Genomic DNA, 14,230 nt, shown 5'->3' on the forward strand with positions numbered 1-14,230 from the left:
ATCAAGTAGCCGATGCACTCTCAAGACGACCGAGAGTGAATGCGGTTTCCATAGCAACTCACAATGATCTATCTTTAATGATAGATGAGTATGCTATTGATCCCGATTTTAGAGATGTGATTTCAGCCCTTGCATTAGGGAAGAAAGAAGAACCATTTACTTTACAAGATGGTTATCTTCTCTATGGCAATAGACTATGCGTTACTAACTCACTAAGTGAAAAAGTAATGTATGAATCTCATGCTCCTCCATATGCGGGGCATAGAGGGATTCAGTCTACCCTAAAGGGAATTGAAACATATTTCTATTGGCCTACCATGAAAGTGAACATACATGAGTATGTTTCCAAATGTGTGGTATGTCAAAAGACAAAATTTGATAGAGGGAAGCAACTTGGATTGCTTCAACCCTTGCCAATCCCTACTTCACCGTGGGAGAGCATATCCATGGATTTTATCTTTGGATTGCCTAATTCTATCCATGGGAATACGGGAATATGGACGATAGTAGACAGGTTCAGTAAACAAGCTCATTTTATACCTGTCAAAAAGACTATCAAAGCCCATCAAATGGCAACCCTCTTCATTTCACAAATTTTCAAGTACCATGGCTTGCCAATGTCCATAGTGTCGGATAGAGATCCTAGAATGACCAGTAATTTCTGGAAGGGTCTCTTTGAGAATTTAGGAACAAGGCTAAACTTCTCTTCGGCCTATCATCCACAAACTGATGGCCAAAGTGAAATAGCTAACCTAACTATTCTCGATCTACTAAAAGCCTATGTAACGGAAGTAGATCAAAGATCCCAATGGGAGAAGTACTTACCCTTAGTAGAGTATGCTTACAATAACACTGTACATACTTCTACAGGAAAAGCACCTTTCGAGGTAATTGAGGGAAGATCAAAAAGTCCCTTGCTACTTAAGGTACATGGGAAGATCTTCGCTGCAGATGAGTATAGCCGAGACCTACAAGAATCTTTCCAAAAGATTAAGGATGCTATCTCTATCTCACAGCAAAGGCAAAAGGCTGCTGCTGACAAGCACAGAAGAGCCCAAGCTTTTAAAGAAAACGATTGGGTCTTGTTAAAGTTTCCCAAGGCTCGATTAAGGCACACTACGGGCAAGAATCCTACGGGCCACCAAAAGTACTATGCTAAACTAGCAAAAAGGTACTATGGTCCCTTCCAGATTCTTAGGCCAATCAATGAGATGGCCTATCAACTTAAGTTGCCCAATCATTGGCTCATACACAATGCTTTTCATGTGAGCCTCTTAAAGCCTTACAAAGGAGAGCCACCTCAAGAACCAACTATTGAAGACCCACCGGAGATTGAGGACCACGAGGAGGTGCTGCAGCCCGAGTCCATTCTCCGACATGAAGACAAGGTATTAAGAGGCGGTAAGACTATCCGACGATATCTTATTAAGTTTAAGAATTATCCTTTTGAAGATGCTAGATGGATGCAAGGCATACAATTAAAGGATAACCTAAACCTTGTCAATGCTTACAATGTTTCCCAAGAGTAAGCAAATGTACAAAATGATAAAAATGAACAAAAATTTTTGTCTTATAAGACTCTCTTTTTCTTTATTTGTGCACAAAAGTGAAGTAGTATGCATGCTTAGATCAAGTTTGCGGGGACGACGTCTCCCAAACACCAAAGTAGGGCTTGTCACTCTACTGTGGAAGACTGATAGGACTAATGTGCAGACATGCTTGCGGTAGCCTCAGGCTCTCAAGCGCCAAATGGACTAGTCATCCATTATGGAATGATGTCGTAGGGTAACATAGGGATCCTCTACCCGCTAAGAAAAGGACTCATGCGTATGCTTTATCTTCTCTACACCATAGTCGAGGACGACTATGATTTCAAGAGAGAGGTAATGTCATAATAATCAATATCTAATTCTCCTAAATGATTTTCTCATATTGAACTGATCATTTAATGTGGGGAAGTGCCAAGGGAGAAAAAGCTAGAATATTGGTTAAGTTAGCAGACCGGCCACAATAGGGATCCAAAGGAGGGAAAATAGGGATCCAAAGGGGGGGCCATCTGCAAAAGAGCCATGTGAAACAATGGGCCAAAAAGACCCTAAGGTTCAGCCCATTAAGACTTCCAAAATGCTAAGGTTCCAAAATTCAAAGGTTGTGTCCAAAGGTCAACCCTAGGGAAAATTGGATGCTTAGTGTGTGCCCAAAAAGTCTTTGCATATCCCTACATGGGAGGGGGCGAGCCCCAAAGCTAGGGGATGAGAGAGAAAGCCACACACACACACACAGGCTCCCTTTACACAAAGGGAATGAGGGACACATGTCAGCTCCCTAGGCCAGATGCCCACAAGGTGTGCCCAATTCCTATTGGAAGACCCTTGAAGTGGACCAATGAGAATTAAGCTAGAGTAAATCTAGTCTAATTAATTTAAAAACATTTAATAAAAGAAACCAATAAGAATTAAGTGTCCTAGAAGACTATTGGGCAGTCTCCCAAGGGGTCCAATGAGCATTCAGGAGCCCCATGGCTTGCCTGATTCCTATTGGCCAGGAGGCAAAGGGGTCCAATGAGAGTTTAGTTTAATTATTTAATTACCTAAAGCTCTCACAAAAGGGGAAAGGGGGACACATGTCAGAAGGCTATCACTTATGCTGCTTAATCCCTATTGGCTTGACCTGGGGAGGTCCAATGAGGCAAAAGCCAGACTTACTTAGCAGCTAGGGCTCGCCCAAGAGAGAGGGGGGGCTGATTTTTGCTTGGCATTGACACACACACTCTCACACTTGACCATGTGTGAAGGGAAAATACTCTATCTCCTCCCAAGCTTTAATGGAGAGCTCATCACCTACTCCAAGCTTGTGAGATAGAAGCCTACATCAACACTCTCTTGGCATGTGGATGCAAATCCAACCAAGAGCCAAGCTTCAATGCATGCTCATCTTCTCTACCAAGCTAATTACTAAGCTAAGCTATGCTAATATGAGTGATTATGTGAGGAGATGTACTTCTTTCTCGTAAGATACTTCTTTTTCCTCTCAATCTACTCTCATACCCTGCTAGCTCTCACCATCTTCGAAGGTGTGTGAGGTCTTGGGTCTGAGAACGGGGATAATTCAAGTTGTGTTTGATTAAGTGTTTTGCTTGGTGTATGAAGCTTCCATCTTCATTGCACTAGCTAGTCTTGAAGGAACACAAAGAATTGTATTGTACAATGTCTCTCTTGATGGGAGAAACCATAATACAAAGCCTTTTGGAGGGGGGACCGGCTCCATGCAAATCCGGTCCTCAACTGTTGTCAATAGCTTAATTGCTCTCTCTTTTGAAAGTATTGTCGATGCTATCTAACTAGGTGTTATGCTTTTTGTTGCTCTCTCCACCCAAGCACTCTTGTAATTCTCATTAAGAATCAACTCTAATGAAATGCCCACTATGTTCATGCTAAATTCCGCTACACAAAAGATTTTAGGCCATTAAATGTTACATTTGCTGACCTCTCTTGTATCCCTTTTGATAAAGAATCTTCCTAACTAGAATGATGAAGGCTGACCTGGCAATACTTGGGAATAGTTGGTTGATATAATGTACCTAGCTTAGACATTTATGTTTTTAAAACCATGGGAAACCTTTTTTGTGAGCCATGACAGGCTCCATTAGTATAATTAGTGATGTTGGACTTACAATTGGGAGTTGGCTACTGTGATAATCTCTTTTCATTCTGATACGATCCTCAAAGTGGGTTCTGGTTTGATCTTTACTAGACTCTTTTGGATACTCTCACTCCTTTGAGGGTAATACTTGGGTATTGTTTACTATGATACAAGCCAGATATATGGTCGATTTTTTAATAAAAGGATTTCATCACTTATGCAACCTTTTCTGACTCTTAATATCACCAGGTATCGAGGATTTTTAGTTGTACCTAGATAGAAGTCATCAATCTTAAACTAAAATGGTTGACTAAATTGAGTACTATTGTATAATTGAAGCTTATGATACATGTTTCTACTCTATGCCTGGCATATAGCTTAATATTGCTTGATCTATTGTTGGCTATTCTAAAAATATGTGGCAGATGATGATTTTATACGCTAAACTTAAAAACTATTGATGGTATCAAGCTCCGGCCATTAGATGATTGATACATGTGGGTCTTTTTTGGCTTGAGCAGTTTAAATGGAGTATGGTTCACTATGGTCTAAAATATTTTCAGAGTACTAGGCACTACCATGGTATAAAAATATCGAATGCACTATAGGCTTACAAATCTTTGGGCTAAGATAGATTTTACTGGAAAAACCTAAATATCATTCACTTTGCATAGGTTCTTATAGGTTTGATCACACTTGTGGTAAAAGATTAATGCCACCTAGTCTTTATCTGGAATGATTCTGAAATTGGAATGTTTGTTCACTCATATACTATACTGATCTTTTGAAACAAAATCTATGTTAAAATGAGAAAAGACAACCGGATGGCTGTGGGTGTGTTTTACTACTTGGAGTTTTGAAAAACCTGGGATGTCTTTATGAGATATTCGGTTTTGCTCGTATGATTTGAGAAACCCACATAGCATTGGCGTATTATATGTATCCCGTATAATGTATGTATATATTTATAGGAAATTTTTATAGATAAATATACAAAGTGCTTATAGGAAATTTTGGACTCTCAAATGGATCCTATAAGGACTTTGATTTTCTCCCTCTTGTGTAAAACTGGTGCACGATAAAAATTTTACAAGTGAAAAAAAAACTTGTTGGACCTTTTGGATTCAGAATGTACTCATCGAGATCTATCCATTTATATATAGCATGCCATCAGATTCCTTATATTCTAGAAGGTTCCATTTCTTGATGTGACAACTCCGTCTTATAAATGGAATCTCTTCCCACATTTCAGCTTTAGTGGGGAGGCCATAACCTCTACAAATCAACTCCAATTTTTTTGCAGTTTAGGAATTTAGAACCTACTTTCTAAGATCTTTCGAATGATATGTTTGTTGATAGGGTTTTGACAAAGCGTTTTATGTACTTCACCAGGTTGCCAACTTTGGACAAGAGAGGCAAATTCAAACCTCCTTATAAGGCCCTTTTGAGAGTCCAAATTTTCCCTAATGGAACTGATTGTATGAGAGATCGAGCAGCTGCAAATTCCTCAAAACGCCCAACTCGGGGGGAAGATCACCGGTAAGTATATTGCCATGGACATCTAAAAGCTGCAAAGACATATGTTGGTGATCTCAATGGGGAATGTACCTGTGAAATTGTTAGTATTTACATCCAAAAACGCTAGATTGTGGAGATGGATGATCTCTCTTGGTATCTCACCACTAAGGCCATTTGTTCCAAGCCGAAGACCTTGCAATATAATGATGCACACACACCTACCTCCTTTTGCAATGCACCAGAGAGACTCTTAGAAAGGAGGAGCAACTTTTGAAGCTTCTGTAGGCTTTCTTAGGATGGGTCCAGTTAATGCATTGTGGGAAAAGTTCAAGACTTGGAGATGGGTGCATCCTCCTAATATGGGTGGAATGGACCCATTCAAATTGTTTTGCCATAGAAATATGATCTCGAGGCTTGAGAAATTGGCCAAATAAGAAGCAATAAATCACGTGAGTGCATTCTTATCAAATTTCAAGTTGTAAAGGTTGAGGCAATTGTCCAGCTCACTAGGTGGCATGCTCCCATTCAATCTGTTGTCTATAAGGTAGAGCTCTTCGAGAGACTTCAAGTATCAAATTTCTCTTGTTATAAAGCTAGAAAGTAAATGCCAGGACAAGTCCAACATGAGCAAATAAGTGCAATTTCCAATGCTTGCGGAGATAAATCCGTATAGTTTGTTACCCCACAACAACATTGATTGTAGTGTGGTTAGCTTTCCAATGTCGTTCGAGATGCTGCCCTCTAGTAGATTCATATGAAGATAGAGATATTGTAGTTGTGTGCAATTGCACAATTCTAGTGGAATTCTTCCTGATATCTTTGTGTTGTAGATGGAGATTTTCTGTAGTACAACAAGTTTTAGACTTTTTCTCACCTACAAAAACATGGTGTTAATTCGAACATTCACACTTGTAAAGTGTGAATAACAATTTTCTTACTATCAAAGTACAATTGATGATGTGAATCTTCTATTTTTCACATGTGTATTATTGTCACACCCCCATTTCATAGTAATAAAAAAATTAATCACAATTGTAAGCAAAAAAAGAAGAATATTTAGGTGTTATTATCTGTTTCATACATTATTTATTGTTTTACTTTCAAGTTATTATAATGAATTATTTGCACATTGTTGTTCCAAGTTACTCAGTATAGAATTTTTGCAATGGAAAACAGTCTTACATGTACTTCTAGTGCCTATCTTTAAGTTGTTAGCATGCAAACAACAAGGAAAATGAGTGCCTCTATAGCCTTGCACGAGTCACACCGTCAGGAAGCAGAACTATTGCACAACCGAAACCACGTGTAATAAGCACCTGTAAATATTTATGAAGAACACTTCTAGCATGAAGCACACTTAGAATTAGGATAAATCAAGGACATAAGGGCGTAGCTCATCTCAAGTAGACGTGCGTAGAATATCCATAGGCTAAAAAATGATATAAGATGAGAGATATATGGCCATTCAAAGTTGGGGGTGTACTCTCTCTTGCTAAAAAATGAGCTCTTTGGAAAGTTTGCAGGTGTTGCAAAGAGTTGTAGCTATAAAATGGGGCCTCTTTTTATCTTATATTACAAGAGATTTCTTCTCTGTCCTCAACCGATAAGGCTCCATTTGATTCGTTCATTTTTTGCCTCATTTGGGTAGGAAATGGGGCAACTGGTGACTTTTCGGCCAAGAAAAAGGGGTGGGAGCTAGTGTTTAGTGGACCAAAAATGGGACAAGTGCCTGAGAAGCTGGTGTGAAGTAAAACATGCTCCCCCTTCTCTACCAAGAGTCCACGAGCCCCCATAGCCAAGCTCCTCTCAAGTGATACAACCCAAATGGGCTCCCAACTTGCCCTATATACCCTTTCCTTTGGCCCACTTTCCCCTATGTGGGATTATCCCATTGCCACATGGCACCTTCCCCACAATTTCCTCAATTTTCTACCTCTGGGTCGGCCCCCTAATAGTTTGCCTAGCTGAGCCCCTATGGCCCTGAGATGATTATGATAGTGCAGGGGAAGGTTCGGGAACTCCACCCAAACTGGAGCGTGGTTGAGGGCATCGCTCTCGGCTTTGTAGTCTTTATTCCATTTAAAGAGGCAGAGGGGGGTCGCTCGCAACAGCCATTGGCCTGTGCTTAGTACTCGGAAAGCTATGTCTACGGTTTTAAACACAAACACATATTGGTTTTTGGGGAGGGTCTGTATGGTCTCGACTTCTGCTCCTATTGCCCCCCGTTGGTTTTGAATCCACCCACGTAGAACATCTGCTGGTGGGCGAGGACCAGCAAGAAGCCCTATCAGGGCCCTGTTTTCCAAATCATTCTGAGTTTTTCCAACCTGGAGAGCAAGCAAAATAACATATGGCTTACCGTCTCCATTCTGTTGACCGCCTCCTGCAGCAGCTCCATTGCTTCCTCCTTGTTGAGGGACCGTGGAAGGGCCATGGGTGGCTGGAGTGGCAGGGCCTTCAGCAAGACCTGAAGGTCCACCTACATGTTGGGGGGGAGTTGGTTGCTGGGAGAAGAAACCGAAGTCATGTCGTAGCAGCCTTGCAACTTCAAGCTTCTTTGCACTGCCAATGAGGGGGATGTGATGATCGATGCCTTGAGGAAGGGTAGCAGCTAAAGGGTTGTGTGGAGAGAAAGAGCTTGGGTCGAAGTCGTTGAGGCCTCCGCCATGCAAGACAAGGCAGTTATTTTGCACGAGTGCTTGGTGGGGGAGCACGCCAGAGGCCCAGATATTAGGGGGTCTTGAGCCAGTGCTTTGATGGGGTGAGATGACGGCTAACGTCATCTCACCCGGGGCGTGAAGGATGTCGCCGATGGGACAGGTGCTCAGGACATCACTAAGCTCAGGAATCTCTCTCTATAGAGAGAGAGAGAGAGAGAGAGAGAGAGAGAGAGAGGGCAGCAAATTCAACACTCTTTGCTCTACTGATCATTGAGTGATTAGTGTCTGGTATTATAATAAGTGCACAAGGACAAAATAAATAGGCTCCCTGCTTTGCTTTGAATATCAGGCTGGGACGTGAAGGACGGGTTCTCTCTCTGCGTACAATATACGTATAAATTATTTGTGAACTTCGCCAGAGATCCCAACGTCTGATGTGACTAGCTGGAGTCGATAACTACTAACTGAGGCGAATACTAGCAAAGGCAGCGACGTACTACTCATGCAGCTGGGCAGCTTTTTACATGCTCTACTCATGCAACTGGGCATTGGGTAGTGGTAAGACTCAAGAGCACATGTCCGACGTGTAGGCAGGCTTGATTAGTGAGGGATACCCATAAATCAGCTGCTGAAGTTGAGAGCTTGAGAAGCCGGTTTGGGCAAATTGGGCAAAGAGGTAAGAGTCTAGGATGCTTATTATAGCTGCTGCCTTCGCCTACTAATTGATTCGAAAGTGGGGATGTGATGAGTAGAGCACCCCAAGAAGAAGCATGTCTTGCAGAGACGTACTTTGCAGCTGCACGCAGACGTACGTACTGAGTGATGCAGGCGCAGCAGCAGCCCAATATTGTCGCCATCACAGCTCAATGCGGCCTCTCACGGCTTCGTCCGGCTGCAGATTAAGCCCCTCAACGCTCAGGCTCTCATCATCACTTCCAATTTCCAAATCGAGAGAGAGAGAGAGAGAGAGAGAGAGAGAGAGAGACTCCTTTGAACTTGCTTTCACGTGCACACAATACGTTCACGTTCGTCTTCCCCCGCGGACCTCCGTTGGTCTCGTCATTGGTCCACCTGTCCTTTTGCCCGCACTGTTGTCTGCCTACCTTGCTCACGACCTCCAGGTCTATAGACCATCACCCGTTGGTCTCGGACAGTCGGACTCCCTTCTGCCGCAATGCCGTCCGTGTGCCTCGCTGACATACAACGTCTGAAAAGCGCCCTCCAAAGCTCAGAACAATCACCTCACGGTTGTCCATCACCAAAATAACAAAATCAAAAACTGAAATTTTAGAGGTAATTGAATTTTTAGAGGAACAGAAATGTTTACAACTCAGGCCTCGAAGGAAGGGAAAGAGGCTGAGATGCACCGAACGTCCATTCTCCCACTTACCTTAATATAATTAACAAAATCAACCATCTTTAGGCTACTTAATCTTAAGCAAGACAAGAGAAACCAAATGCTCTGATACCAATGTAATGAAAATGGCATATTAACTTTGAGAGTAGAGAGTATTTTTGTGAAATTACTTTGTGAGCATAGAGGGTGAGCTTAATTGATGGTAGCAACATAAAAATACCATCTAGTTAATTTGACATGAACAATACTTTTGCAAGAGGGAGAGTTAGAGAACATGACGATAGTACGTTGAGGACCGGATTTATGTGGAGCTAGTTGGTCCCCCCTCCAATAGGCAATTGTATTATAGTTTCTCCCATCAAGAGAGACTTGGTACAATACAATCTCTGTGTTCCTTGTGACCTATGTGATGCAATGAAAATGGAAAGCTTCATGCATCACGAGCATAACATAAACTTTGTGGAAAGCATTAACTATCCCAAGCCTCAGTCCCAAGGCCTCAAACACCTTCGAAGGTGGAGAGAGCTAGCGGGGAATGAGGGAGGGTAGGGAAGAGGAAGAAGAAACATTTCATAGGAGAAAGACTTAGCTCCTCACTTATCATCACTCTTCTTGCTAGCATACATAATAGCATAGTAATGAAGATGGAGAAGATGGCAAGCTTAAGAATTGAAGCATGGCTCTTGGTTGAATTTGGATTCCATAGCCAAGAGTGTTGGTGTAGGCTCTCAACGTCTCTACTAGCTTAGAGAGGAAGATGGAGCTCTTGCACTTTGCACTTTACACAACGAGAGTGTGTGTGAGTGTGTGTGGGAGAGTATACCCCTCAAGCAACCCCCTAGCTTTCTTTGGTCAACCCCCCCCCCCCCCCCCCCCCCCCCCCCCCCCCCCCCGCCCCCCTTGTAGCTCATGATTGAAGATCATTGGACCTCTCTAGCCCTAGCCAATCATATGCAGGGGCATATCAAGCAACAAGGGTAGCCTTGGGACAAGTGTCCCCCTTTCCCCTTCCAGAGAGAGGACTTGATAAATGCTAAAAAAATTAATTAAATTAGCTAATTTATCATTGGACTCCTTGAGAGGCCAACCAATAGGCTTTAGGCACACCATGAGGGAAACATGAGGAGGAGGTTGACATGTGTCCTTGCTGCCTCCTTGGTCTAGGTTTTCCTTGAGTGAGGGTGTATGTGTTCTCTCTCATGCTCCCAACTTATAGGGATCACCCCCTCCTTGTAGGGATACTTGTTGACTTTTTGACACCTCAAGCCCCTCAACCTTGGGCAGGGCTCCCACCACAATCTTGGCCCTTAAGCCCCTCAAGCTCAAGTACAACCCTAGCATCTCAAGCAGGACAAGGACCTCAAGTATCTAAATCATCAAGAACCTCAAGCATCTCAACCATCAAGCACGACAAGCACCTCAAGCTTAGGCCGGGTTCCCCAAGCTCAGCCCTAGATTACCTAAGTTCAAAGGACCTCTTAACACTAACCTTTGGAGGTCTTTAATGAAGCTAACCCTAAGGTCTTTAAGCTCCATTAGCTAGCGTTTCTCTTTGACAGACCATCTCTCATTTGGACCCCTTTACCATTGGCCTCGTGTTGAGATAGATTTGAAAGCACATGTATATATTCTAACCCCACATTTAATGGTCATTTTAATATGAGGAAATCATTTGGGTTGGTTAGATATTAGACTTGACAAGGTGTGTTATCAAAACAAGGTATAATTTCATGGTGGCCTGCATAAGGACAAATAAGTGAGAAATGGTAATATTAAGGATGGTGATAACGTAGCATGGTGTATGTTGTAGAGTGATCTGACAAGTACATGAAGCTACTCCATGTTTCATAGTTCAAGAGCTAACCCAAACGTGGTTTAATAAAGAAGATTTATTGATGTATAGAGGGTGCTTTGAACTCCATCCGCACGTACCTACAAGATGATGCTTTGTCCAAAGGATTTCTTGAAAGCCTACATGGAAAAATTGCATACACACAGATTGCCTCACAGAATGCCCAAGATACACTAGCCATATGCATTGAGGCCACCACATCCCAACATGTGTAGTTTAATTTAACGTGGACACTTGAGGAGAATTTACACCTTGTAATAAGGACAACGAGGATACGTTCGCGGAATTGATGGAAGAAGGTCCTGTTAGACCCGCTGTTTTAATACATTATTCCCATTGGGAGAAGTAGCTTGAATCATGCGCTTTCATTAGGGAGTACAAGGCCTTAAAATAGAGATCATAGCAAGCAATATGAAAGGTTGACAAATGCCGATCGTAAATAGTACTTCAATTGGAGGACCCAAAGCATGAAGAAGACATTAAAATGTGAGATCCTTAATCTAATTTTGGAGCATCCAATAATGCCAATCGTAAACTTGTAGCCACTTTGAGCCAAACACTCTCACAATTGGATGTCAAAACACTATGGCAAAGCAGCCTCTGAGTGCCAAAATGCAATAAAATTTGTGACCGCAGGTTATGCACATCAACACACAAAAGCACAGGAAAAATCCGATAGAGTTCTGGCAGTATTCTGACTATCTGACCATAGTAACCATACATACCATAAACATACTCAAGATCATGAGCAAGTCATGTGCAAAATTCACGCATACATGAGCTGCACCAACATCTTACAGTCCAAGAAACCTATGATGAATTCGCTCTCAAATCTTGAGAGTCCACAAAAAAGTGCATACATCCACTACATGTTCTCAACTTATGCACATAATTTTTTTTAAATTTTTTAGTCCACACTCTCTTTTAAGAGACAACCATAAATGTATAGAACAAGAGAATAAGCAAGCTCAATCCGAGCTCATTAGAGGTAGCAAATGACCACAATAAGCATACATGATTTGCAACTTTCAAAATACCATGTAGCTGGTCAGCTTATATCTCTAAAACATTCAAAATTTGCAAAAAATTTATTTTGTAAATTTCATAAAAATGGTCAAGCATTTTGTGAAAGGGCATAAAACAGATTGTTTTTATAGATCAAAACAGATTTGGAAAAATATTGCATTGTCTATCCTTGACCTGTAGGAAGTGTGTCAAACGTATTGTTCAAAATCGGTGCAAAATTTGGTAGACCATAAATTTTTTGATAAGGATGGCAAGAAACAAGATAAAAAACACCTTTTATGGGGTCAATTTTTGCTACAAAACATTGTTGTTGTGCACACAGTTTTTAGGACAACATCTTTACCTACACACTAACTTCCACACCCTCTTTTGAGCTTCCACAAGAGCATACATCACTCTCAATTGATCTCACAAGCTCCCATTGTGTTCCCACTAAGCTTCCAATCTTTCTTGATCTCTCCACCATGGAGAGCAAGCAAGATATTGTCTCAAAGCTCTCGCCACTGCCATTATCTCTGCAATAACCATGCGCTTTGATACAATTGTGAGTGAGCAAATGTGATTCGTGTGTGGAGAGAGAGAGAGAGAGAGAGAGAGAGAGGGGGGGGGGGGGGGGGGGGAGAACAAATTATGTGGGCGGAGTAGCTCACAAGAATATGTGTGTTTGAGAGAGCACCTTATTCTCCTATCTAGTAAAGAATAAATTGTGTACAAGTGATGGGTAGTCGGATGTCTCTGTCATGTTTGACCAGAGTAAGAGGCACGTGGACTTTACCCCAAAATCATGGTAGCTAGTTTATACAGTATGCTTGGTACCTTGCATGTCATACTTACTAGCATATGGACCATGCTAAGTAGCATACATGCCATATCTACTAGCATACACACAGTGATTAGTAGCATAAATTCTATGGTCAATAGCATAAGGGCTACGCTAACTAGCATGCAACACTATGATTAGTAGCTCATATACCATGCTAAGTAGCATACACACTAGCATTAGTAGCATACGCTCACAAACAATAGCATATGGGGTATGCTAGCTAGCATACACGCCATACTAACTATCCATTTTTCATTCTTGATAGCCTACACGCCATGCTAGTAACATATGGGCCATGTTTGGTAGCGTACACCAGGCTTGGTAGCATTCACACCATGCTAACTAGCATATTGTTCATGATTAATTGCCTACAGTCCATGTTAGCTAGAAGATGAGCCATGCTTCCTAGGAGATGCATGTATGCTTTGTAGCATACACTCCATTATAGCTAGCATATTGCCTATGGTAGCTAGCATAAACCCCAAGCTTGATAGAATACAAACGATGCTAGCTAGCATATTGTTTACTTCCTACTAGATAGCATACATGAAGGGCTAAGTTCTAGGTTTAAGTAGTGGTAGCATATCCTAAGGCATGTGTAGATCTAATTGTTGGACTTGATTATGTACAAGTTGATGCGTTTTGTAGATTCAAATCCCTTCATCCACCCCCAGAGCGAAAAATTTAGTTGCATGCTTCTGACTATTTAAAACCTTTCTTCGTCCATGGATGTACATGTTGTGAAGATCATGAGTAGATGTCTTTCTTGAAAGATGCAATCAATCACATACATTTTGAGAATTTTGGCCTTCATATTGGATGATGTAGATGCAGTTGTCATATGCATGATGCACATAGTCCCAATAGTGTTTTCTCTCTAGTTCATAAGTCTTTCTAAATTTGGGGTTCAAAATATGTGTTGTATATGAGGTACTGATGAAAAATGTCAAAGCACCTTTCACGAAATATTTTTGCTCATATTTTTATAACAAGATGTGAACACAGATCACTACCACATATATGATAACATAGTCTAAGCTAGGTAAGCAGATGTGTGCATTTGTGGCACTCAAAATCCACAGCAACATAGACTTAGCATGTAGATGGAGAGGAGAGAGAAGATTGTGTCAAGTACGTATCTCTCTGTAACCACATACTTTGCATTTCTAGTCAATGTTTTAATGACTACGATCCAATCTTTTGTAGCTAGATGGAGGTCATCCAAGGCGCATTACCCCCTCCGATTAGTATTTCTCCTTACAAAGGAAGATGTCCACATGTAATATGGCCTCTACATAAAAGGCCATGACCCAAGGCTATTGAACGACTCTGATATCTTGAAAATACATTAA

This window comes from Adiantum capillus-veneris, chromosome 7, assembly GCF_014529385.1.
Source record: "Adiantum capillus-veneris isolate H3 chromosome 7, ASM1452938v2, whole genome shotgun sequence".
NCBI lineage: Eukaryota > Viridiplantae > Streptophyta > Polypodiopsida > Polypodiales > Pteridaceae > Adiantum > Adiantum capillus-veneris.